At 51.6% G+C, this 24,837-nt stretch overlaps 1 long non-coding RNA gene and 1 other non-coding gene across 3 annotated transcripts; both read right to left on the bottom strand.

Moving 5' to 3' along the window:
- Nucleotides 1–14,329: 14,329 nt before the first annotated feature.
- LOC115659143 lies at nucleotides 14,330–22,652 on the bottom strand. Of its 2 annotated transcripts, none has more exons than XR_004002454.1 (4): nucleotides 22,478–22,652; nucleotides 20,081–20,231; nucleotides 16,772–16,863; nucleotides 14,330–15,801 (listed from the first exon to the last, which is right to left on the bottom strand). It is a non-coding gene; the product is annotated as an uncharacterized LOC115659143 (long non-coding RNA). The 2 variants fall into 2 exon arrangements; XR_004002453.1 differs by lacking the exon at nucleotides 22,478–22,652 and adding an exon at nucleotides 22,268–22,470.
- Nucleotides 22,423–22,494, bottom strand: TRNAH-GUG. The gene has a single exon. It is a non-coding gene; the product is annotated as a tRNA-His (tRNA).
- Nucleotides 22,653–24,837: the final 2,185 nt, after the last annotated feature.

Here is a 24,837-nt window from a genome sequence, read left to right on the forward strand (position 1 = left end):
CTCCTTCATCTTCTGTGCACGCACAGACCACCCAGAGACTCTCACTGTGGTTTACTTACCGTTCCCTGCTGCCTTTGCAGTGGTGTGCAGCACTTTTTCTATGATAGCACGTAACTCCTGTCCCCTTAGACCACGGAGAGGGGGGAGGAGCAGTCTCCTGGGACTAGCTCTGAGATTCTGCCTCTCCCCCACTGCACTTTTTCTACTTTCTGGCCAAGTGGCTTACTGAGCCTCGCAGCTCTCTCCAGCCCAGCCCTGCCCGGTCAATTAAGCACAACTGTCACCCTCAGATTTACTCCCAGGCAGGGGTGGCAGAAGCTTCCTAAAAGTGTGTGTGTGGGGGGCCACTGGCACCTGAACTAAGGCTCTGCCCCCCATGCCGCCCCTTGCCCCAAGGCCCCACCTTTGCTCCACCTCTTCCCCCAAAACCTTGCCCCTGCTCTCTCCTCTCTGCTCCCTTCCCCCGTTGCTTACTCTTATGGCTGGTAAAAAGTGGGAGGGCCATGGCCTTTCCTATTCCAGCACCCCTGCTCCCAGGCACTCACTGGAGCTGTGGTGAGCAGAGTGCGGGTTCCTCTGCCACAGGGGAGCTTTTATAGTGAGCACTAGACAGAGCCCTAAAGTCACTCATGTAGGGCAAGGATTAGGGTGAGCCCAGTGTCACATGGGGGCCAGTGCTGTGAGGAGTGGTTTCAGGGAGCGTGGGGAAGGTCCATGGGTGAGCATGTGGGATGGGGTTGGGGGTATATTATGGCATGCAGTGGGCCAGCTCAGAATGTGTACAGGCAGTGGTTTATCCTGAGCACGTAAGTAGCAGGTCGGGTGGGTACGAGGTGTGAGGAACGGGTGAGGCTGCACTGTTGGGCTATGGTGCTGAGAGGGTTTTGGGGGAGCAGAGCTGGTCAGAACAGGGAGTGCTCTTGGGAGCAGCAGAGGATATCTGTGGGGTGAGGTGTCTAGGGGAGTGTGGGGCAGGGTTAGGAGCATGGGGAGCAGCGGATGAAGAGCACTGGGACAGCAGTGTCAGGTGTGTGTGTGAGGTGCAGGATGGTGAGCACCTAGAAAGCTGTGGTAATGGAAAGCTGCATGGAGCATGTGGAGTGAGAATTGGAGAGCCCTTAGCCCCTTCCCCAGGGCTGCAGCTCAGCCATGACCTCTTGATCTAACTGCTCAGCCCTGACCCACAGCCCTCTCTTGAGATTGTGACATACAGCATTGCTTCTCCAATACGATCTAATCCCCTATGAAGCCCCCACTTCTCTGGTCTGGGAGGAGTCTGCTGCTCATGGAACAGGCATGGGTCAGATGAAATCAGCAAAGCAAGAATTCTCCACAAACTTATGGGTAAAATAACTTTGAATAATGAGTCAAGCTGAGAAAGTCCTAAGGTGTCCTGGATAATTCCTGAGCAGAAAGAGGTGAAATCCATCAGCAGGACCTAGACAGGTCCAGCCCAACCTGGCTGTGTGAGCAGGGGAGGTGATGTTACCTTCATATGCAGCACTGGGGAGACCATTGCTGCAATACTGTATCCCGTTCTGGTGTGCCCACGCCACAAAAAGGAGGCTGGGAAAATTGGAAAGACTGCAGCAAACAGCCACAAGACTGAGTGGTGGGCTGGAAAAACAGCCTGCCAGGGAAAGACCAAAGAAGCGCAATCTATTTCACTTACCTAAGAGAGGGTTAGGAGGTGACTTGATCTCCCTCTGTAAGTAACTACACAAGGATAGGAATCCTGACAGTAGTCGGCTCTTTTAACTTAACAGATTAAGGCATAACAAGATCCAAAGGCCGGAAGCTAAAGTGAGACAAATGGAGCTTGGAAATTAGGTGCACATGTTTAACAATGAGAGTAATTAACCACTGGAATGATTTACCTAGGAGTGTGGGGGAGTCTCTGTCTTTGGCTAAATGTTGGAGGAGAAAAGAGCATGCTCTCATTCAATCAGGAGTTATGGGTTCCGTGCAGGACTTACTGGGTGAGATTCTCAGGCCCATGTGATGCAGAAGGTAAGGCTGGATGACCATCATGGTCCCTTCTGGCCTTGGAATTTGACTCTGCTTGACAAACAGTTGGTGACCCTTTGTCTGAAGGAAGCTATATAAAAGCAAAGTGTTTCATCACAATCCAATTGCCAGATCCTGGCTAGCCCAACTCACGACAACAGCCCCCTTAAATTCAGTGTTGATGAGAGCTAGGGGAATGGTGCACAGTCAGCGACTTATTATTGCTTGAATTTGGTCTGTTTCTCTGCACACACAATCTCCACAAACTGATCACAACACTCTACTGGTTAGTTAGTTACTGAGGGTATGTCTACATCTACAATTTTGCAGCGCTGGTTGTTACAGCTGTATTAGTACAGCTGTATAGGGCCAGCGCTGCAGAGTGGCCACACTTACAGCAACCAGCGCTGCAAGTGGTGTTAGATGTGGCCACACTGCAGCACTGTTGGGCGGCTTCAAGAGGGGTTCGGGGAACGTGAGAGCAAACCGGGGAAGGAGATCAGCTTCGCCGCGGTTTGCTCTCGCGTTCCCCGAACCCCCCTGCAAACCGCAGGGAAGGAGACCTGCTTGCACGGAGGTTCGGGGAACGCGAGAGCAAACCGGGGAAGTAGACCAGCTTCGCCGCGGTTTGCTCTCGCGTTCCCTGAACCTCCCTGCAAACCACAGGGAAGGAGACCTGCTTGCACGGAGGTTCGGGGAACGCGAGAGCAAACCGGGGAAGTAGACCAGCTTCGCCGCGGTTTGCTCTCGCGTTCCCCGAACCCCCCTGCAAACCGCAGGGAAGGAGACCTGCTTGCACGGAGGTTCGGGGAACGCGAGAGCAAACCGGGGAAGTAGACCAGCTTCGCCGCGGTTTGCTCTCGCGTTCCCCGAACCCTCCTGCAAACCAGGGAAGGAGACCTGCTTGATTACCAGACGCTTCCTCAGGTATGCTGGGATACCTGCTTATTCCACGGAGGTCAAGAAAAGCGCTGGTAAGTGTCTACACTTGATTACCAGCGCTGGATCACCAGTGCTGGATCCTCTACACCCGAGACAAAACGGGAGTACGGCCAGCGCTGCAAACAGAGAGTTGCAGCGCTGGTGATGCCCTGCAGATGTGTACACCTCCTAAGTTGCAGCGCTGTAACCTCCTCACCAGCGCTGCAACTTTGTGATGTAGACAAGCCCTCATTCTTTTAACTGTCGGATAATTGTGGTGAGTTCTAAATTCAAACTTTTTGAGCTATATAGATTACTGGTAATTGATTCTCTGTGATATGCTATACAGTGTGTCCTTCTCCCTTGACTTGGGCCAGATCTATGTGTAAAATTTAGATTGACCTAGTTACATCGCTCAGGGCTGTGAGCACTGTAGTTTTGTCGAACTAACCCCTGGTGTAGACATGGCACAGCTGCAGTGCCGTGGCTATCACGTAGACATGGCCTGGGTGAGCAAGCAAGCAAGCACTTCCACATGAATATAAGCAAGTGTTTCACCACCCATTCCAAGAATACTTGCATTCCGCAGCTTGGAAATGTGCTTTCCACAGGTGTTTGGGCCAGGCCGATTCCACTGTTCTCAGGAAAGGGAACCCAAATAAGAGGCAGTCATACTTGAAGCACATTTATTTAAAAATTCAGGCAAATTCTTGTGGACATTTTTTACGGTTTTCCTCCCTTCCTGTCAACAGAACTCATCACCCGTTTAAGCAAAACGATGCTAATCGCTGGACTGTAGACATGACAAATCACCAAAGACATTGGCCTGTTCTGAGCCAGATACACAGCTCCTCATCCCATCCCCTTGGAACAACACTTTCCACCACATTCTCCTCTCAGCACTACAGAATCAGCTGCTGTGGCCATGACCCTGAGCTTCAGAGCGACTGCAGGGTCTGATCCATCATTTCATTAGCACTTGATGAGGTGTGTAGAATTGTAGAGAACTTCATTTCCCCCTGCCTAGTGATGCTGTGCTGGAAAATGGCTGGTCTGCATGCCCGCAAAGCAGGGATGACAGCTATGTAGGTGTGACTGAATATGATGTTTATGTTTTTATAAATGTGATGTGTAATATCGATGGTTATTTTTAAGCATGTTTTCTGTTTTTATCTATTTACATTTTCATAGTTATTGGGAATTATGGGGAGTTAAACAATATTTATGTAAAGACAGTAGATGTTACAATTAGAAAAGTCCAAGCTTTCTAACCTTTAAAACACAAATTGCCGACATCACATGTCCAAATAGACACTGTAAATATTCTTAAATCAAACTCCAAAAGGTTCTCAAGCAGCATTCTTCCTTTGCCTAGCTATGAATTTCAATGATTATTGATAGAAATGTGTTTGGTGAATTTCAATGATTATCGATGGCTGTGTTTGGTGAAATCGGTGTTTACTGGCATTGCCCGATAAAAACTGAATCCTTTCAGGCCTCCTGATATGACTAGGAATCTGTGCAGGGCTGACACAAATAACAGGGAAAGGCCTGTTTCTCCATCACACCAGCAATGTCAGTTTTGCCAGAGGGACATTTAGCTTATGAGCCCTGGAAGAATTTCAGGAGGATTTGAGTCTGCACTGTTGGAAGGGGAAGGTTTGCAGGAACGTAATCTGTATTCAGTGCCCAAACAGGTATGAAGCAGAGATATCCTAATCCGAGCTCCACATTTCTCCACTGTGCCTCCTGGGATTGCATGCCTGTGCAGAAGAGCCCAGGGACAGACTGTGGTTCAAGGTAGCCAACTTGTTGCCCTGCTGACAATCTACCACGCTTTGCAGCCTGATTTGGAGTCGCGTTTCACAGCCCTGTTCCCGTGCTGAAGGCCATTCTGATCAGGTTTTGGATAGCTACTGTTGTGCTGGAACTATGCAGCCTCAGCATTGCTGCAATGGAGGTTAGGCCTTTAATAAGTAGATGCATCAGCATCAAGTTCCTCCCTTCCCTTGGGCCAGGGAATGTCTTTCTGGTAATTACATGGGTACAAGAACACAAAGCTGACAAGCAGGCAGCATGCTACTTTCTACGAGTGCTGGAAACTGCCTTTCAGCTCAGCCCAGCAGTGCCAGAAATGAGACGGGCCCAGCACACAGAGCCACCAGCACTGCACTGGCACAGGGGCAAGTGTGGGGATAGGGCCTGGCCCCAGCTTAGGCCAGGGAGACACATAAATTGCACAAACAGTGAAACCAGGTGCAGAGGGCACGGAGCCCTGCCACTATCTCACTCCTCTGATGAGCGTGAGCACACAGGCCCCTGGCTGTCCCTTGGCTCATAGCACCCCTGCTGGCCATGTCTCCTGGCTGTTGCTATCTGAGGCCTGGGGCATCTACCTTCTCTCCTGGGACGGCTGGTTGCAGCTGTAAAGGGATGTCCGATCTCATTAGTGCTGACTCTGATGGGCATCAGAGCAAGGAGCCGGCAGGGTAGCTAAACAAAGGCTGTGAGAGGGACCTTGCCGAGAAGGTACTGGCAGGCTGGTTGCTCGCCCAAGGGCATGGTCTACACTGAGGCATGACACACAATAGTGGAGAAGGTGCAGAAAAGAGCCACAAAAGTTATTCAAGGGCTGGATAAAATGTCATACAGTGAGAGACTTAAAGCCCCCAATCTGTTCAGCTTATCAAAGAGACTGAGAGGTGACTTGATTACAGTGTACCATTACAGGGAGAAAATAATGGGTTCTAAAGGGCTATTTCACTTAGTGGAGAAAGGCAGAAACAAAGACCAGTGACTGGAAACTGGGGCCAGACAAATTCCAATTGGAGATAAGGCACAGATTTATACCAGTGAGGATGGGGTTGGAACAAACTCCCAAGGGCGATGATGGATTCTCCATCTTTTGAGGTCTCCAGATCCAGCCTGGATGCCTTTCTCAGAGATGCTTTAGTCAAACCCAAGTGACTGGGCTCAGTAAATGGTGACCAGGAGAGGTTCTCTGGCCTGTGACGTACAGGAGGTGAAACTAGAAAATCTAATGGTCCCTTCTGGCCTTAAACTCTCTGAAACAATGAATGATTGTTGGGCATTGACCTAAGTCTCCCTTTCTGTACAAACCACAAGAGACACCAAAAGGGAACCAAACAGCCCCTGTCCAAGTGGAAAGGGAATTGTTAGCAGGGTGCCAGGCTGCTCCAACTCACATTGGTTTTTAGAACAGTGCCGAGTTCCAGACTCTCTGTTTCTTTAGTGTCTCACTTGAAACCAACTTGAGTTCCAATTGCTGGCTTCCCTGGAGGTCCTAGCACAGTCTGTCAGGAACATTTACTCTTCGAGCTGGAGGTATAATTTCCAGCTCCCAAACAGACATATCCGTGCTAGCTCTTATTGAGCTAGAAGGTTAAAAACAGAGTGTGCCCATAATGGTGCGAGCAGTGAGTCTGTACCTGTCTGAGACGGTCGGTAGCACCTTGGCCGCTAGCCCTTCCCACCGCCTGTGCTGCCACAGCTACATGCTATTTTTTGTGCACTAGCTCCATGAGAGCTGCAATGAGTATGTCTTCTTCAGCTGGGAATGACCCCCCCCCAGCTCCCAGGATAGATGTACCCTCTGGCTCTCAGCTCTGAGGCAGAAGGAGGAGGCCACAGAGGTGGAGGGCCCATGGAGCTGCTGTCCAAGTCAGCGGTGGATTTCTAGGACCTTTAAGACATGGAGGAGCGGGAGACGACCCCTCAGGTGTGAGTGGAGGAGCCATGTTCCGGGGTGAACAGGCCTGAGCAGTGGCCATCCCTGCTGCTCTCCCCCTCTAGGCTGATGGAACGGGCTGTGCAGGCATATGTGCCCGATATGTTCTCTCCAGACCTAGCAGAAGCATCAGTCATGGCTGTCACTCTAATAGAGACCTCTGGGCTCTGTCTGCTTCCCTCAGGGGAGAGAAATGAATGGCTGCCCAAGCTGCGAGATCAGGGGCAGGTGCAGGAGAGCAGCAGTGGGAGTTGTGCTGTGGTTAATGGGGCTTGTCGCCACGCCAGCCCAAAGACTGATGTTCCCGCAGCAGAGTGGCTGCATTTCAGGGACGCCACACGCTCTGCTGTTGTTCCCTCACTAGGATGCCTTTTAAATCTTGCCACATGCAAACTACAAAACTTCCAGGTCTTGGAGTAAAGTGACAAGCAAGGGGAAAAGAGCAGGGGGCTCCCCATTGCTGGATGGCTGCAAGCTGCTCTGCACAGGGCTGTGTGTTAGAGACAGCGAGTGAGGCAGAGCTAGGTACATTCATTAGCTTCAGCGGCACCTTGGAGAGGTTTGAACATTGCATCCCACCTGCCTTAGCTGTCAATGTACAAGCCCCCTGCCCAGGGGCAGGGGAAGCAATCAAGGGGGTGGATGTTGGGCTCGAGAGAGCAAAGTTGGTGCCTGACTTTGCAGCCAGGCTCAGGTGCCAGGGGCCCAGCTGGCTAGACAGGGAGTGCAGGAATTGTTGCATTTGCCTGCAGTGTGCCTTGCCTGTGGGCATGGAGCTCAGTGCCGGCTATAGCTCTTGGGGATTCCCCAGGCTGAGAGAGGGATTTGCTAGCTGTCTCAGAACTGCCTGGGGTCAGACACTGCTTCAGTTTCTTTTCACTGTCATCCTGTGTTGTATTAATTTAGATGGAATATATGGACCCAAAGAGGCAAAGATGTTACACAAGCCTGTGACTGTCTAGCATTAAAGAGTATTACACACGGTTCGGAGCTTATACAGAGACCCCAGCCCGCTTAGTCCAATGGCAAGCACACTGCAAAACATCACTGGGGAGGGATTTTAAAGAAGCCCTCATCTGAAAGTCTTTTTGATGGCCTAACAGATGGAAATAACTGTCCCATTTGGGGAAAAAGAAATTAGTTGAGATGGGGTAGGGCTTTCATTGTTGCTGCTGCTGTTAAAATCTGCTCCTGCCTCCTTAAAGAAAGACAAAGACAAATGCACGCAAAAGGGGAAAGAAGAGAACAGCAAAGATAGAAAATGCAGCTTCTGGCTCTGGTGTTGACTTTTACTCGCAACCTCAGTTGCTGGAGAAACACAAGCCCAACACAGGGTCTGATCGGCCGCTCTGAGACCTGCCACACTTGTACCAGCATCGGGCTGTTTACGGCATTGCCTCTTTCTAGCCCCAGGCTTAAGCAGTTGCAAATGTTGGCCTGCTAGGCCAGGCCCTTATTCGACACAAGGCAAATGGAGAAGGATAGGAAAGAAAATAAGGCGGGGAAGGAAAAGGACACATCGAGTGTGGGTGGGGGTGACAGTCTCACATCCCAAATGATGTTTGGGATTTAGCCAGAGACAGAGCAGGTGGTGACATCATCTGGGTCCTGCTCTTTGGCCCAGTCTGATGGGGACTGGACATCTCCCAGGATCTGGATGATGAAGGCCCAATTGTGTTACTGTGGATCCTGTGGCTTCAGAAGATGGTGGGGGTGGCACCCATGAAGGTGAAGCTCATTCCTCTCCTTTCATCTTTTAACTAGCCAGAATTCACTTGTCACTTCCATCCATATTTCCCCCAAAAATCTCTCTTTAAAAAATAAAAAGATGTCCAAAGGGTGTGATGGTTGGACCAGTCCATCCCCTCATTATTTTGTCTACCAGTTAGGCCTAGTTTCCAACACACCAATTCTTGTTCATTGATTTCAGACCCATCCATCTCTTGTTTATCAGGTGTGATCTTAATACAGTTCTTGAGTTAAAGCAGGTGGCCTTTTTGGACTGTCGGCCTATCAGACCTTTCCCATCAGCCTTTGCTGTTTTAGGTCACTGTGACAGTGTGTAGCAGGGCGGTCACCGAACTCCGACTCATAAAGGGGTAAAAGTCGGCCCTTGGAGAGGGCTGGGGTTGAAAGCAGCCGAAGGAGGCTGACTGGGTAGGCAGCCGCAGGTGCAGCCACACCCAATTAGGGTCCAGCTGGTTCTGATAAAAGGCCTGGGAGCTAGGCAAGGGGCGTCTCACTCCAGTGGTGGAGTGGGAAGGACCTGGCTGCTGGTTAGAGAAGGGTACCTCAAACAGCGCAGTGCTGGGGAACTTTGGCCAGATGAGTCCCCAGGCTGAGGCTGTGCTAAAAGGGCCTGTGGTGGTACGAAGGCTGCAGCGGTGCAGCCAGGCCAGGAAAAGACAGGAGGTTCAAACCCCCTTGCCAATGATGAGCGGCCATTTCAGACTACAGTTTGCCCTTGAGAAAAAGGGCTAGATGAAGACTGGCAGTCTGTCACTGAGGAAAGATGGGCTTTGGGGAATTGGGGTTCCCCAGGGAGGATCCCTTAGTGTGGGGGAACAGCTGCAGGGCAGTACCTCTGATAAGGGGTACCATGGGCCAGGAGGGATGTGGGACCTGAACTAAAGGGTGGTACTAGAAAAGGGAGAAGCAGGCAGCAGCAAGGGAGACACTGGCCCGCAGGAGGCACTCCAATGCTGGAAGAGCTAATTCCTAGACCAACCCACAGGAGGTGCCGTGCCGGTGAGCACTCTGCCATGCTACACAGTGTATGAACTCACACTCACTTTTCACAGTTCAGCTCACAATGCAGCTAACCGGGCAGGCCCAATGATCACAATCGCCCCAACCGTTCTGGTTCAGTGAGCACAAACCCTGCAAAGCATGAAAATGCCTTCTTAGGGCCATCCTTCCCTTGGCTGTACCCCCAAAGCACATGCACCCCCAAATCCTCTAGCACTTCTCCAGGGGGCAGAAACCTCCCCAGCCAAGTTTCCTGCACTCCCACTGCAGAGCCAGTGTAACATGGGTGTGTGCTAAGGGCAGCATGCGGCTGGGTGAGACGCTATGAGAGAGAGCGAAGGGGGGGAGGAGGGAGGTTGGACGGGCAGCTGGAGCCCAGGAAGGGTGGGAATGCACCATGGCCTCTGGGCCATGCAAGCTATTGGCTGTTACTGCCGTTCCAAGAGCTCAATGCAGGTTAACTCCTTGATGTATACAGATCCAGAGAGAGCTTGTCCTGCCACTCCGTAGCTCCTTGCCATGAGATTCAATAGGAGCCTTCGCAATTAATTTCCCTACCACCTGGCTCTGCTCCTGACACATCTCAGCCCATCTGTTACTAAGCCTGGCTGTATCCCAGCCCCAGAGCTCTTATAACGTGACAGCACTGCTGTGGCCGTGTGATTTCTCCAGCTGCCCGGGTCTCATGTCCAAGTAGCAGCACATCTCTGTCAGCAGCATGGCCAGCACTTATCTCCAAGTCTGCCTTCCACCTGCTCTTTCACTTCCACTGTTTGCCTAATTTCTCCTTATCGCTGCAGTGTGTATCTCTCTGGCCCCTGTTCCAGTAACTAAGATCTTTCTTCAGCTTCCAGAAGATGTTCCAGGGACAGAGCAACCAGGGCCCAGTAATGCCTTTTAACCATTCTGGGTGCAGTGTGAGGTTTGTATACCCATTACAGCCTGTTGCAGGACACACATACACCCTGAGCCTGCTGCAGGCTCCCCCACAATGAGCCTGCTGCCTCCACAGAACCTCCCCTGAGCCTGCCCCTGCCACGGGGCACCCATGAGCCAGCCCAGCTGCAGGGCATTGTAATGAGTGGTACAGAGCTCTCCCCCACTCCATGTACTCTCTGATTAGCCAGGGGAAGGGGAAGGCTCCAGCCCCTTGTAGAACTGCTGAATTAAATTGTTTTTAATTGTTCACTTTATTAATGTAGCTATATAAGTAAAGTTTTATGAATGAAATAACATTCATTCATAAAACCAGTTACCCCAATAACTGGCTAATTGACAATTAAGATGCTTGTTAAGAGCCATAGCTGTTTAGCCAGTTGCTCTTGTAAGTTTCACTATCAATCCAATTCCTGCTTAAATCACTGAGACTTGCACTGTTTCAGGATTGTAACTTCTGTTCACCTTTCATTACACTTGCCTACATTGTAACTTCTGTTCACTGTTTGCCATACTGTAATTCAAACCCCATTTTAAAAAAGCAAAGAATCCTGTGGAACCTTATTGACTAACAGACATTTTGGAGCATGAGCTTTCGTGGGTGAATACCCACCCATTTTAAAACACTTACTCCATTTTGTAAAAGCTGGCTCCAACTTTCATTTTTGCAAACCCTACTGTAATCTCATTAGTTAAGTTTAGATGTGTGACTGAGGTATGTATGGATGATGGAATCAGCCTCCAGCGCCAGCCTGTCCTGATGAAATGAAGTTCAAACCCCACCAGCTGAAGATGCAGACAAGAGCCCTAACAAAGTAAGAAGAGTCCACCCTAAAAAGAAAAGGTACAATAGAAGGAAGATCAAAGCCAGGTCCTAGGCTAAAAGTCATGTCTGCAAAACACAGCAAGACCTATAGACTCTGGATTCAAACTAAAGCCTACAAAGAGGATGGGTGAGATGGAAGACTTTGGAGGGTAACATTCTGCTGCCAACATGGAAGGGCATTGGTGCATGCCCAACAGAGACCCAGCTAGTCCTTGTGCCTGGCTTTCCTAGCCAGTTAGCTGCCACAAGCTACAAACCCAAGCCACAAACTCAAGCTACATTCAGGACTGGTAACTATCAAGCAGCTGCAGAACATCTGATGGGTGTGTGTGTGTGTATAGGTATTAGATATGTGTGTGTATAAGGATTAAGATATAGTTATTGGTCATAAATCAAACTGTTATCATAATAAATGTGGTGTCTTTGAATTGCCCCGATCCTGTGCAATTTTATCTGCATAACACCCTGGCATTCCTGCCAGAACATTCATTCTATTATGGGGACCAGAGAGCTGCAAGCAATTGGCCATGGAAGGCCCGATTTCCATTGGAGGGCTGGTGTTTGTGCAGGAGCTGGGACCCAGGACCCTTTCCCAGCCCTGAGAGCCTCCACCTAACAGTATCGTGTAGGCAGATGTGCTCTGTTCACCATGGGCAACCTGGGCCACCAGGGCCCTGTGATCTAATGGGCACGCATCTAGCTACAGCAGCCTTTAAAGTTCAATGGGCTGCACAAGAGATCTAACAGCTTGGGTGTGGGTCCTCCCCATGGGGCCAGAGGGGACTGAGCTGTGTCCCCAGGCCAGCCAGTCTGCTCCTCTCCTGCATGTGTGTTGCAGGTCAGTGCTATGGGGGCAGCCAAGCCCCACTTTGCACAGGGGGAGATCTACATGTAACGATGCTGGTTCTGGCGGGACTCAACTGAGAGTGCCAATTCAGGATAAATTGCTTAAAGCAGGGCAGTTACAGCCCAAGGCTGGGGTTTTTCCACCTCTAAGGGTATGGCTACATTTGGAATTTCAAAGCGCTGCCCCGGCAGCGCTGCGGGAGCGCTGCCCCGGCAGCGCTGCGGGAGCGCTGCCGCGGCAGCGCTTTGAAGTGTGAGTGTAGTCGGAGCGGCAGCGCTGGGAGAGAGCTCTCCCAGCGCTGCATGTAAACCACATCCCTTACGGGTGTAGAGTGCAGCGCTGGGCCCTGATTACACTGATGCTTTACAGCGCTGTATCTTGCAGTGCTCAGGGGTGTGTTTTTTCACACCCCTGAGCGCGAAAGTTGCAGCGCTGTAAAGTGTGAGTGTATCCATGGCCTAAGCAAACCAAACCAGCCAGACAGAGAGAACTTTGGTTTTACCCCCTGGCTAATCAAACGTCACAAGCAATTCCCTTAGACACTCCAGTTTTCCAGTATCACCACCAGTGTCACTCGTTAGGGAGACAAATGATTATGAAAACCAATGCCCCAGTAAAAGAAAAAAGTTTCTCTCAATCCCAAAGGGCCAAGCCCCAAACCCAGGTCAATATACAGATCAGATCTTACCCACAAATCATGCTGTTACCAATCCTTTAGAATCTAAAATCTAAAGAGTTATTCATAAAAGGAACAAAGGTTTAGATGAGAGCTAGAATTGGTTAAATGGAATCAATTACATACAATAATGGCAATGTTCTTGGTTCAGGCTTGTAGCAGCGATAGAGTACATGCACAGCTGGGATCACAGAATGTCAGGGCTGGAAGGGACCTCAGGAGGTCATCTAGTCTAACCCCCTGCTCAAAGCAGGACCAATCCCCAGACAGATTTTTGCCCCAGATCCCTAAATGGCCCCTTCAAGGATTGAACTCACAGCCCTGGGTTTAGTAAGCCAATGCTCAAACCACTAAGCTATCCCTCCCCCAACTTATGGGCCATCAGTCCTTTGTGTAGAGCTTCCATTTGTAGCAAAGTCCCAACAGTAAGAAGCAGGATTGAATACCAGATGGAGATGAGGCATCAGCCTTTTATAGTCTCTTGCCATGTGGTCTTTGCTTTCTTTGTCCCAAGGACTGCTATCCAACACACGGCATAGAAAAACCTGAGGCCATGTCTACATCTAAAATTTTGCAGCGCTGGTTGTTACAGCTGTATTAGTACAGCTGTATAGGGCCAGCGCTGCAGAGTGGCCACACTTACAGCAACCAGCGCTGCAAGTGGTGTTAGATGTGGCCATACTGCAGCGCTGTTGGGCGGCTTCAAGGGGGGTTCCGGGAACGCGAGAGCAAACCGGGAAAGGAGACCAGCTTCGCCGCGGTTTGCTCTCACGTTCCCCGAACCACCCTGCAAACCGCAGGGAAGGAGACCTGCTTGCTCGGGGTTCCGGGAACGAGAGAGCAAACCGGGAAAGGAGACCAGCTTCGCCGCGGTTTGCTCTCGCGTTCCCCGAACCACCCTGCAAACCGCAGGGAAGGAGACCTGCTTGCTCGGGGTTCCGGGAACGAGAGAGCAAACCGGGAAAGGAGACCAGCTTCACCGCGGTTTGCTCTCGCGTTCCCCGAACCACCCTGCAAACCGCAGGGAAGGAGACCTGCTTGCTCGGGGTTCCGGGAACGCAAGAGCAAGCCGGGGAAGGAGACCAGCTTGATTACCAGAGGCTTCCTCCTTCCACGGAGGTCAAGAAAAGCGCTGGTAAGTGTCTACATTGGATTACCAGCGCTGGATCACCAGCGCTGGATCCTCTACACCCGAGACAAAACGGGAGTACGGCCAGCGCTGCAAACAGGGAGTTGCAGCGCTGGTGATGCCCTGCAGATGTGTACACCTTCAAAGTTGCAGCGCTGTAACTCCCTCACCAGCGCTGCAACTTTCTGATGTAGACAAGCCCTGAATTCTGTCCACAGGCAGGTCCTTGCATACCTTGCTGAGTCACAAGGTGTGTCTGCCTTCTCTCAATGGGTCCATTGTATAGCTGATGGTCCTTAATGAGCCATCAAGCAGGCTAGGCAGAGCTGACACCAACTTGTCTGGGATGTCATTCAGAAGCACAGCACAAGTTTGAAATACAAACAGTATAGAGCCAATACTTACAACTTTAAATATAAAAATGATACATACATACAGCTAGCATAATCATAATCAGCAAACCATAAGCTTGTCTTAGACACCTTATTTGACCCCCTTTATACAAGATTTGATGCCACTACAGGACCTTGGTTGCAACAATGATCTATACGGTCCCAGTTCATGTCAGTAATGTCACAAGCCAGTCTGCTCCTCTCCTGCATGTGTGTTGTGGGTCAGTGCTATGAGACAGCCAAGCCCCACTTTGCACAGGGGGAGATCTGCATGCGGAGGAACACCCCCATGTGCTGGTCAGGGGTGGGGAAACACTTGGCCCCTGGAGATAAGGACCGGCATATAGCACAGGAGGTGGTTCCAGTCTCAGCTGCCGCAGGAAATAGGGCAGCAAGGTGGTTCCTCAGCACAGCTGGCAGATCAGGGTGCAGTGGGTGCAGAGAGCATCCCCATGGGAGCCCCTGCCTGCTGCCAAGGGAGCGGGAGCCTGGCTGTGAACACACTCAACAGCAAACAGGCTCAGGATCAGTTTGCTCAATACCCAGCCCCAGGAGCTCCCAGCTCCCCCAGGCCACAGGGTATCTGATAGGCATCCACTGGCCATCTGTTATCACTCTGCTAGGCCTCCTGCCCTGGGGTATGATGGACAGATGGAATCAGGGAAATGACACAGACATGGAGCAGCCCAGCAGGCAAAGAGAGTGTCTGCAGCCATTGGTCATACCCCGCAGGTATGGCCAGTGCCTCCTGGTGTCACATGCTGGCTTCCACTGTCATGGCAACGCTGGGATACTGGTCCCGTCCCCTACACAGTTCGGCTATTGCCAGGCCTGGGGAAGCAGCAGGCTGGATCTCCCATTAACCAGCTGGCCCACCCCCTCTGCCCTGGCTTCCAGTTTCCATTGGCTAAGCTGCTGCCAACATATTCAGTGCCCTTGAGGTCGGAGCTTCTGCTTGCTGAGATGACTATTGTGGTAAATCCCGGCAGTGAGTTTGACACTGGGCAGCGGCACCTTTGAAATCACAGGTCATTAGCCAATGTCACCAATTACTGGGAAGCCAATGCTAGTCCTAGTGCCCCAAACGAATTGTTAAAATGGTATCAGAGAGGATCTGGTACCCCAAAATCCAGCACAAATCCGTTTGGAGGAAATGACAGCTCTACCTAGGCTAACCCCTTTATCCTGGGCACAGGGCAGTGCTCAGACAGGTGCAGTGGAGAAGCCCTCATCCCTGCTCCTGATGGTGCTGCCTAGCCCTGCTGTGCCCATGACTGGGGAAGACTGAGGAACTTCAGAGGGCCAGCCCAAGCAAGGTGAATGAGCAGCACGGTGGGAGGTGAATGACAGTGCTGATAGGTGCAGAGCAAAGCCCATTGGAAGGAACAATCTGAGCCACATCTTAGGGCTCTCAGAGAACAGCGTCAGCTCAGGGGATGGGATACAGGATATGGCTTCCTGCGGGTGTGATGTCTGCACGGTGCAGGTGCATGCCTTGTTAGGGGAGCTTGGAGGTGTTGTGCTAGGAATTCAGCCTGGAATGATGCTGGCACTGAGATGGTCACACACACCTGCAGGGGAGGCACAATTAATGCATGTGTTCTGGTTATGAAATGGTTACAAACATGAGTAGAGAATGGGCTGAGGCTCAAACTGAGGCAGCTGCTGGGAAGTGACTCATCTGTGCGCTCTGGCTCTGAAAGGGTGACAGCTGCTGGGGAGGGCCTGGGAGCAGGGATGCTGTTGTCTGTACTCCAGGGGGCAGGATGAAGCCAGGAAGGTCTGTGTCACTGGAGTGGGGGCTCTAGGAAGACCATTTGAAGTTAGAAGGGTTTGGCGATGGGAGCAGGGATGCAGACCAACTCCCCACCCGTTCTGTTCCTCTCTCCTGGCCCGTAGCAGCCCAGAGTTCACTGCAGATGCCCAGCAACCGAACATTTCACAGGGCCACTGACAAGCCGCTGCTCCTGTGTTAGCTGAAGAACTTTATCAAAGGGGCTTCTGCACTAGAAAGGCAGGAGCTTCACACCTTTGAGCTAGGCAGTTGCAGGCTCTCAGGCTAGTGTCAGGGCCTCTGTAGGAAAGCCAGAGCTATGGGACCTGCTTACATCGGTAGGATCTGCATTACTGTGGCATCCAGATAGGCCGCATCATGCCAGGCCCTGCACAGACATAGGCTCTGCCCATGTAAGCTTCCAGTCTCAATAACTGAGCCAGGACACAGGTCGGAGAAAGGACGAATTATTCTCCCCGTTTCACAGATGGGGAGTGAAGCCCAGAGATGGATTTGCTCCCAGTCACACAGGGAGTCTGGCAGAGCTGGTGTGAGCGGGGGAATAGTCCTGCTATTGTGGGAACTTTCCTGGCTTATACACTACCCCAGTGAAATGGGCTAGCGAAAGGATCTGAGTCCTCGCTCCCACTCCCTTTACCCAGAGGCCTGCCTGACCGCGAGGGGTCCCCTTCCACTCTCCTGTGTGGCAGAGTCCTTGTAACCCCAACAAGGGTGGGCCCAGGATTCCTGGGGGCTCAACCGCCCACCTTGTCATGGTCACTTAGGGCAGGGGCTTGGGTGTCCCCACTCTGGGCTGCTCTCTCCGCACTGGACACTTCCCTGACGCACTGATCATTGCCTAGAGTTCAAAGCAGATACAATGTATTAAAGAACAATCAATTAAAAAAAAATAAGGAAACGATAGGAAAGGTGAAAGGAAAACCTGTCACCCCGCTCTGCGGCATGGAGACATTACAACCAGCTGTGGCTAGCAGGGCCGGATTAAGGCAAGGGCTTTAGGGGCTGCAGCCCAGGGCTCCGGCTCAAGAGGGCCACCACAAAAATAAATCACAGGCAGCAATCTCCAACTCCAGGCTGCTAGCACAGCGAGGTGCTCAGGCAGGCTGCCTGCATGCTGTGGTTCCATGCCACTCCCGGAACCGGCCAATGGGAGCTGCGGGGGTAGCGCTTGCGGGCACAGCCAGCGCATGGAGACACACTGTCCCCCTCCCTACAGGGGCTGCAGAGATGTGCTAGCAGCTGGCCACTTCCGGGACTGGAAGCTGGGGCCACAGCATGCAGACAGCCTGCCTGAGGCCTTCTGTGCTGCCAGCTGGGAGCCACCTGTGGTAAGCGCCTCCTGGCCAAAACCTGCATCTTGCACCCCCTCCCGCATCCCAGCCCCCTGCCCCTCCTGCACCAATCTCCCTCCCAGGAAAAAGACTTGTATACGGAGGTCCCACAAAATCTAATAGCCTCAGGCCCACAGGAGACTTAATCCGGCCCTGGTGGCTGGACTGTCAGGGCAGTTCACAGCCTGTTCCTCACACGTCCCAGGCCCCTGTGCAGGCACCAGGGATGCTGCAGGTCGGACACTTGCTCTGGCGGTGGCCACATGCCTTCAGGCTCTAGTTGGCAGGACCCTTCCCCCCAGTGTCACTCGCCACCCCCCCATTGGGGTTACCCCCCCAAGTCTAGCCTGCAAGGCCTCTTGGTTGGAGGTATCTCCCTGCACTGGGCCCTCTGCCCAGGGTCCCCCTCACTCTCCTCTGCTGCACCCAGCTCCAGGTCCAGCCCCAGCCCCAACGCCACTCTGTCTCAACACTGCAGCTGCTCTGCCCCCAGCTCCCTGGGCTGCTCCTCTGGCCCCTCAGGCTCCTGCTCTCTCCTTAGCTCAGCCCCTCTGGCCAGGCAGCTCCAGCTCACACAGAGGACAGGACCTCCTAGCCTCCTGACTCCCTCATTGGCCTACCTGCCTTGTCAATCTGGCTGACCTGGGGCACTGGCCTCTCTCCATTGGCCCTGGGGACTGTCAGTCTCAAGGTCCTGATTTCTCATCAACCCTTCCCCTTCCTTTTGGCACTGGGAGAGGGCCAACCAAAAACCTCTGCTAAGTTCCAGTAAGGGGCCATGTCCCTGAGTGCCACCCCTGTAGGTTGGCCAGATAGCAAGTGTGAAAAATTGGAACAGAGGTGGGGGGTAATAGGCACCTATATAAGAAAAAGGCCCAAATATTGGGACTGTCCCTATAAAATTGGGACATCTGGTCACCCTACACCCCACCTCACCCTCCTATGGCCCGAGCCATAAAACTGGCTCTGTCACTTTGCTCAATCCCACAACTAAACAAGGGATAAATTCAAAGCACTTGGCACTGGCTAACTCTGTGTCTGTTGTAGAGTCAGGCCAGCAATGAGACCTTCTGCAAATCCCACCTGAAATATGGATCTTCTGACCTGAGATGAACCAGGAGGATGCTCCAGCCAGAAGGAGTTTTGTTTGCACAGCTGCTTATAAGCTAGTCCAGGGGACTCCCCACACAAGCCGTCTCACGACTGAGTCCCAGTCAGGCAAGAGTGGGGTGAGGGGGAAGAGAAGAAAGGTTCCTGAGTGACTGATTTCCAGTCATAGTGAAATCAGTGACAGGATGAGAAGTAATAAGGCAATCAAAGCAACTGGCCCACCACTGAGCAGAGCACTGCATGTGCTGGATGCATTAGGCTGGCAATACCTACTAGGGATGCAGCTGCTCTGAAATGATGTCAAGAATCCTATCCTAACTAGATGTAAGTGCCCCACACCTGTGCCCGGTGCGCACTGGCCGAGCAAAGCACAGTCTGATATGCCATTCCGTGGCATTTCTCAGCTTGTCTGTGTGGAACAGGGATAGTACCATCTGCACCCGAAGAATGGAGCTGGGGGAACTAGTGAGGGGAAGTGGATGTGAGCAGGGCATGGGCATGAGAGAGACCAGGTGGAGGAGTCCTGTACTCAGAAGGCTGGGTATAACATAGAGCAGGGGTTGGCAACCTTTCAGAAGTGGTGTGCCGAATCTTCATTTATTCACTTCAATTTAAGCTTTTGCGTGCCAATCATACATTTTAATGTTTTTAGAAGGTCTCTTTCTATAAGTTTATAATATATAACTAAGCTATTGTTGTATGTAAAATAAATAAGGTTTTAAAAATATTTAAGAAGCTTCATTTAAAATTAAATTAAAATGCAGAGCCCCCCTAGACTGGTGGCCAGGACCCAGGCAGTGTGAGTGCCCCTGAAAATCAGCTTGTGTGCTGCCTTTGGCACACATGCTATAGGTTATCTACCCCTGACATAGAGAGAAGGGATGGACAGGGAGTCATAGAAGATTAGAGTTGGAAGGGACTTCAGAAGGTCACCTAGTCCAACTCCTTGCTCAAAGCAGGACCAATCCCCAGACAGATTTTTACCCCAGTTCCCTAAACGGCCCCCTCAAAGATTGAACTTTTAACTCTGGGTTTAGCAGGCTAATGCTCAGACCACTGAACTATCTCTCCCCCTGAGTGCCTTGCTGGGGGTTTGTCCCAGGCCCCATGCTGGGACCCTGATCCTCCCCAGGGCTAGACACATCAGGATTAACCAGAGTGGTTCTTAAATCGCCATCCAGGAGGAAAATATGCATGCTGGCTCAGTTTTTACGATGGCCGGATGCCCAGCGGTTGGTGCAGATAGGTCCAGTTATCACAACAGTGCACTCATTGCGGGTTCAATTGTCAAAAGTTAGTGTAAGTTCATAAGATGTCACAACAACCAAAACCAGCAAATGTTAGTGGGGAAAGGTACGAAAGGGAGACAGACAGACTGATTTAATCCAAGCAAAAAGGCCTCCTGATGTAACTCAAGGACTATGTTAAGGTCATGCCTGGTGGACAAGAAAAGTGTGGAATCAGAAACCAGTTAAACAAAATTAGTGTGGTGAAAACTAGGCCTAACTGGTGGACACAATAATAAGAGATGGGCTATTCCGTGCATCACCCTCTTTGGGGTCCTTAAAGAAAGAGACTCTGGGAGAAAAAACTGGCTACTGGAATGAACGTCACCATCATGACTGCCAGGCCTGCCATCTCCTGGGACCCTGGAACTTCACCATCCTGATCCTGAGAGAAGTCCTGAGCAGACCAGGCCAGAGAGAGGAAGAATGTAGATGACATTGCCACCTCTTCCAGTGTCGGGAAGTCACCAGGCACGGAGCTGAAAGGGAGAAAGTCCAGTTCAGAAGGGCCAGGAAAAACAGATAGTAGGAATAGCCACAAAAGGGCAGGGGTGCTGGAACAATTTGTTGGGGGTCGCTGAGAGCCACTGAACCAAATTGTAAACCCTGTATATAATGGAAACCAGTTCAAGCCAGGGGATACGGCAGCACCCCCAGCACCCCTAGTTCCAGCACCTATGCAAAAGGGTCAGTGCCTGGAAAGAGAGCAGCACAAGGAGAAAAGAGGGGAAGTTCAAGAACAGTACAGTTAAACTAGAGGACAAATAAATAAAGAGTCTCCAAGTAAGCAAAGAAATTTAGTAGAAAAACATCATTAGAAAACTGCAAGAAGAGTAATGCAAGAATGAAATGTGAAGGAAATACACTCTAATTAAAGAGACACAGATTTAAGAAATAAGGGGGACGTGAGCAGTAGTGAAAGTAAGAAATAGTAAGGCCTCTAACACAAACCATCTGGCAGCATCTTAAGGTGCACAAGGTGAAGTGAAGGACTAGAGAAATTGTCAGACAGCAAACGGCTTGTAAAGCAGAAAAGAGCTGGGGCTAATTGTTCAGTCAAGAAACCAATGCATCGCATCAAGGAATCCATGTCTTTGTTTAAGCTGGAACTTGAAACAGCCAACAAAGATTGCACAAGAGGATTGCTCCATTAACGAAACTACTTTTCCTCCAAACTCTGGGCATACAGAGGCTGAAAACTGAGAAACTGAAAAGGCAAAGTATCTCTGTTTCAGTGCATTGTATTATCTAATGTTAAAGCCTGTAATTTCATAAATGTCAATTGTTACCTACAAAGTGAGTTTTAATTAAGATATTACTTCATATACAATACACAGCAGTAATAGTTTACAGGAGTTTACAGTGTGACCCTAATTAGCAGTTCCTGCTAAAACAACCAATCCTGATTTATGTGTGATTATTCCCCACCCCATTGATTTCTATTTTACCCCAACTGATTGAGATCAAACATAATTTGGCCTCTAGGTTGCCTCTGCCTCTCCTTATTGCTCTGATTCAGAACACCCCTCCACCAAGCTCCCTACACAGGAACTCCCCCTGCTGAAACCAATTTGTAGCAGCACAGGGACAGAGTCCACTGTGCACGGGGCCAGGGGCCACTCAAAACATAGACAAGTCCAGGAACTCAGGCAACATGCATGGCTGCAGCCTGGCATCACAGGTTTCCTGGATGCCAAACTCGGGTAGCACATGCACCCCCTCCCCCGAGCAGGCATTACACATCTGCACCAAGGCACCATGGGCACAAGCACCTACATGCCAGGCTGCAGGTATTTGCATTTGTCTTGGGCTTCCCACACACAGCTCTGCCAGTGCCCCTCAATCCCCACCTGCAGTCTCCAGCCATGGGCTCCCTCACCAGCACAGCTCTGCTGCTGTCCCTCAGTCCCAACCTGCAGCTCCCCCACTATCCCAGCCCTGGGCTCCCCCCACATACGAAGCTGAAATATCTTCCTAGCAGAACAGTGTTGAATCAGTGGAGAAACCGGCAGAGAGTTGGGCAGTGCCTGGTGACCTCAGTCATGGGCAGAAAGGAGTGGAATGTGGAGCCTGCAGGACAGTTCAGTGCAGCACCAGATGCTGCTCTGTCGGTGCCACAAGAACAGGCATATAGTACCGGCAGCTAGGAACAGCTCCTGCAGTCCTCTCCCCAGGTGTCTGGGAGGGGCTCCCCTTCCCAGCTGCACAGCAGCCCAGATGTGCCACGGCCAGGTTTCTGTACAGAGCAGTATAGCCCTCGCTCAGGCCCTGGTTTAGCAGAGCACCGGGTCCTCACTCAGTCCTCCTCGAGGAGAGGGCTGGAAGTGGAGTGGCGCCCTCCTCTGAGGTACAAAACCCAGAACATTTGGGATGGTCCTGAGCCCAGGAAACTGGACAGCTGCACAGGGACCAAGCCACGACCATGGCAAGGGGCAGGCAGGGAATGGTGTGGACTGTCCAGCTACACCCTCTTCTGTGGCCTGGGGACTGTTGGGTCAGGGACACTGTCCCATACCTTGTAACAGGCTGGCCGTGCCCTGTATCCTCCAAACGCTGAAACAGGCTGGCTGTGCCAGGCTGCTGCCCATATGAAGCGGCGGCTGCTTGGACTCCAGCCTCCCAGTAAAAAGCTCACAGGGCCCCCATGCCGTGCTACCGCCATTGAAGCGATGCCGTGACTCGGATTCGAACCGAGGTTGCTGCGGCCACAACGCAGAGTACTAACCACTATACGATCACGGCGAGCTACTGGGGCTGTGCAGATAGCAGCTGGCGCCCGCCTTCTTCAGAGCGGTGCTGATGACGTCACCACGGAGAGAGTGAGCCATTAACTCCGTTCCCTGCCCGTTCTAAGAACCATCTCTGGAGTAGCTATTGCGCATGCGGCTTCCAAGGGGGCAGGGTCGTGTTCTATCCCGCACGGAGCTCCCTGCAGAGACTGCGCATGTACGAAATATCGGTGGGCGGAGCAGCAGAGAGGAAACCCTCCCTCCGCGCGCGCCTGGGGTACTCGGGCGCTTTTGCTGCTGAGAGTTGTGGGCATGCGCGGGCGTCCCCCGTTACCGGCTAGGCGGGTGCGTGTGTTCCCGGGTCCCACCTGCTGCTCCGCCGCCCGGGGAATGGACCGGACCGGACGGAGGGCTGTCTTTAGTCTACACAGGACCCGCACCGCTGGTGGCGGAACAGTCGCACACATCCGCATACGGCACAGTGACACACCGCCCCGGGCAGGCACACGCTACACAGTCACATCTGCATCCTCCCTACACACACACACACACACACACACACTGCACGCTCACTCCTGGGCATAGTCACACACAGACACACTCACAATCACACACACTGCAGTCACATCCCCACACACCGTGCACTCACATCTGCACACATTCCTATCCGCACACATACAGGTGCACTCACAGACCTCCCTTCGCTACTTTGTGCACTCACACGTGGGCTCACTCATATCCTCCCCTGGCATCACACATGGGCACAATCACATCCACACACCATGCACTCTCATGTAGGCACACTCACCATGCACTCTCATGTAAGCACACTCACATTCATACGTACAGTGCTTACACACATGCACCTCACACACTCATGGGCACAATGACATCCACACACATACATCACATACACTTGCACACACTCACATCTGCACACACATGCACTCACCTCCAGCCCTTCCCTGCTGTTCTCTATCACCAGGAAGAACAAAAAGCCCATTTCTGTCAAGTCCCTTCATCTTTGTGCTCTTTAAGCCCTTACTATTAGGGAAGGCATCCTCCACCTAAGCTCCAAGGGGATATGGATCCTCCCCTCACCCCATCCCCACCGCAGATGAGGTAACTGAGAATCAAACAGCTTGCATGAGATCACTCCTGGCAGAGCTGAAAATTGAAACCAAGTCTTGTCTGTTTAGCCACACTGCCTTTTTCAATGAATATATGCCACATCCATGTGCTTGGCTAGACTGTCTGAAACTGGGCTACTCCTTCCTTCCTGCATAGAGCACTACAAGCCCACAGGGGAAAGCGCCCTATGTAAATGCACAACATACCACTCAGGAGCAGAAGTTCCATGTACCAACCACTCCTGAGAACATTCTCTTCCTAGAGCCAGGAATTGAGTCTGGGAGCCCAGATTCCCAGCATTCTACTACTGCCTGACAAATATATATATTGCACACAATATAATTTTTCTGTTTATTCATTTTTCTTAAAAACAAAACCAAGGAAATTCTATGTAAAAACTATATTAGAAGAACATTATTAAATACCAAAAGTAAGGGAACTGCTGCACGCTGAATTTAAACAGTATGATAGGTAGGCCTTGCTGGAGCCCTAGCTGTAACTAAGAGTATGAAGCAGCTGTTAAGCTTGGCAGAGCAGTAACACACCAGGTACTGGCTAACCAAGCAAGCACATTCCTGACTGGGAAAGATGGTACAAGAGCACCCAGCATTCCCAAGTACCTACGTAAACAAATTCCCAAAAGATTGTACAGAAACACACCGACCCCTCAGAAGGAAGGGATGACAGGGTAATGGATGAGGATGTTTTGTTCAAACTAGCAGGTATGAGATATAAAGGTGATAACTAAGGCTAAGATTTAGTCACAGGTATTTTTAGTAAAATCATGGACAAGTCATGGGCAATAAACAAAAATTCACACCCATGACCTGTCCATGGCTTTCACTATAAATACCTTGACTAAAACTTCACAGCTCCTGGGGTGCCGCTGCTCTGGGGGGTGGGGAAGGGAGGCGCTTGCAGGCCAACCACTGTCCCCTGCTCTTGCAGCGGGGTCTGCCTACCCCCCACTGCCTGCTTCTCCAAGGCCCTCAGGGACTGCTGCTCCGACGGCCTCTGGGGCGGTCCCAGGGACCGCTGCTGCTCTGGCAGCCTCAGGGCCAGCAGTACCAGCAGCTGCTCAAGCGGCCCCTGGGCCAGTTGCCTGGGGCCACTCCAGCAGTGGCCAGTGCGGCTGGCCCCAGGGCAGCTCCAGCAGCTGCCCGAGCTACTGACCCCTGGGCCACCCTAGCAGCGGCTGGTGCAGCTGGCCCCAGCTGCTTGGGTG

Source organism: Gopherus evgoodei, chromosome 10 (assembly GCF_007399415.2).
Source record: "Gopherus evgoodei ecotype Sinaloan lineage chromosome 10, rGopEvg1_v1.p, whole genome shotgun sequence".
NCBI classification, from domain to species: Eukaryota; Metazoa; Chordata; order Testudines; family Testudinidae; genus Gopherus; species Gopherus evgoodei.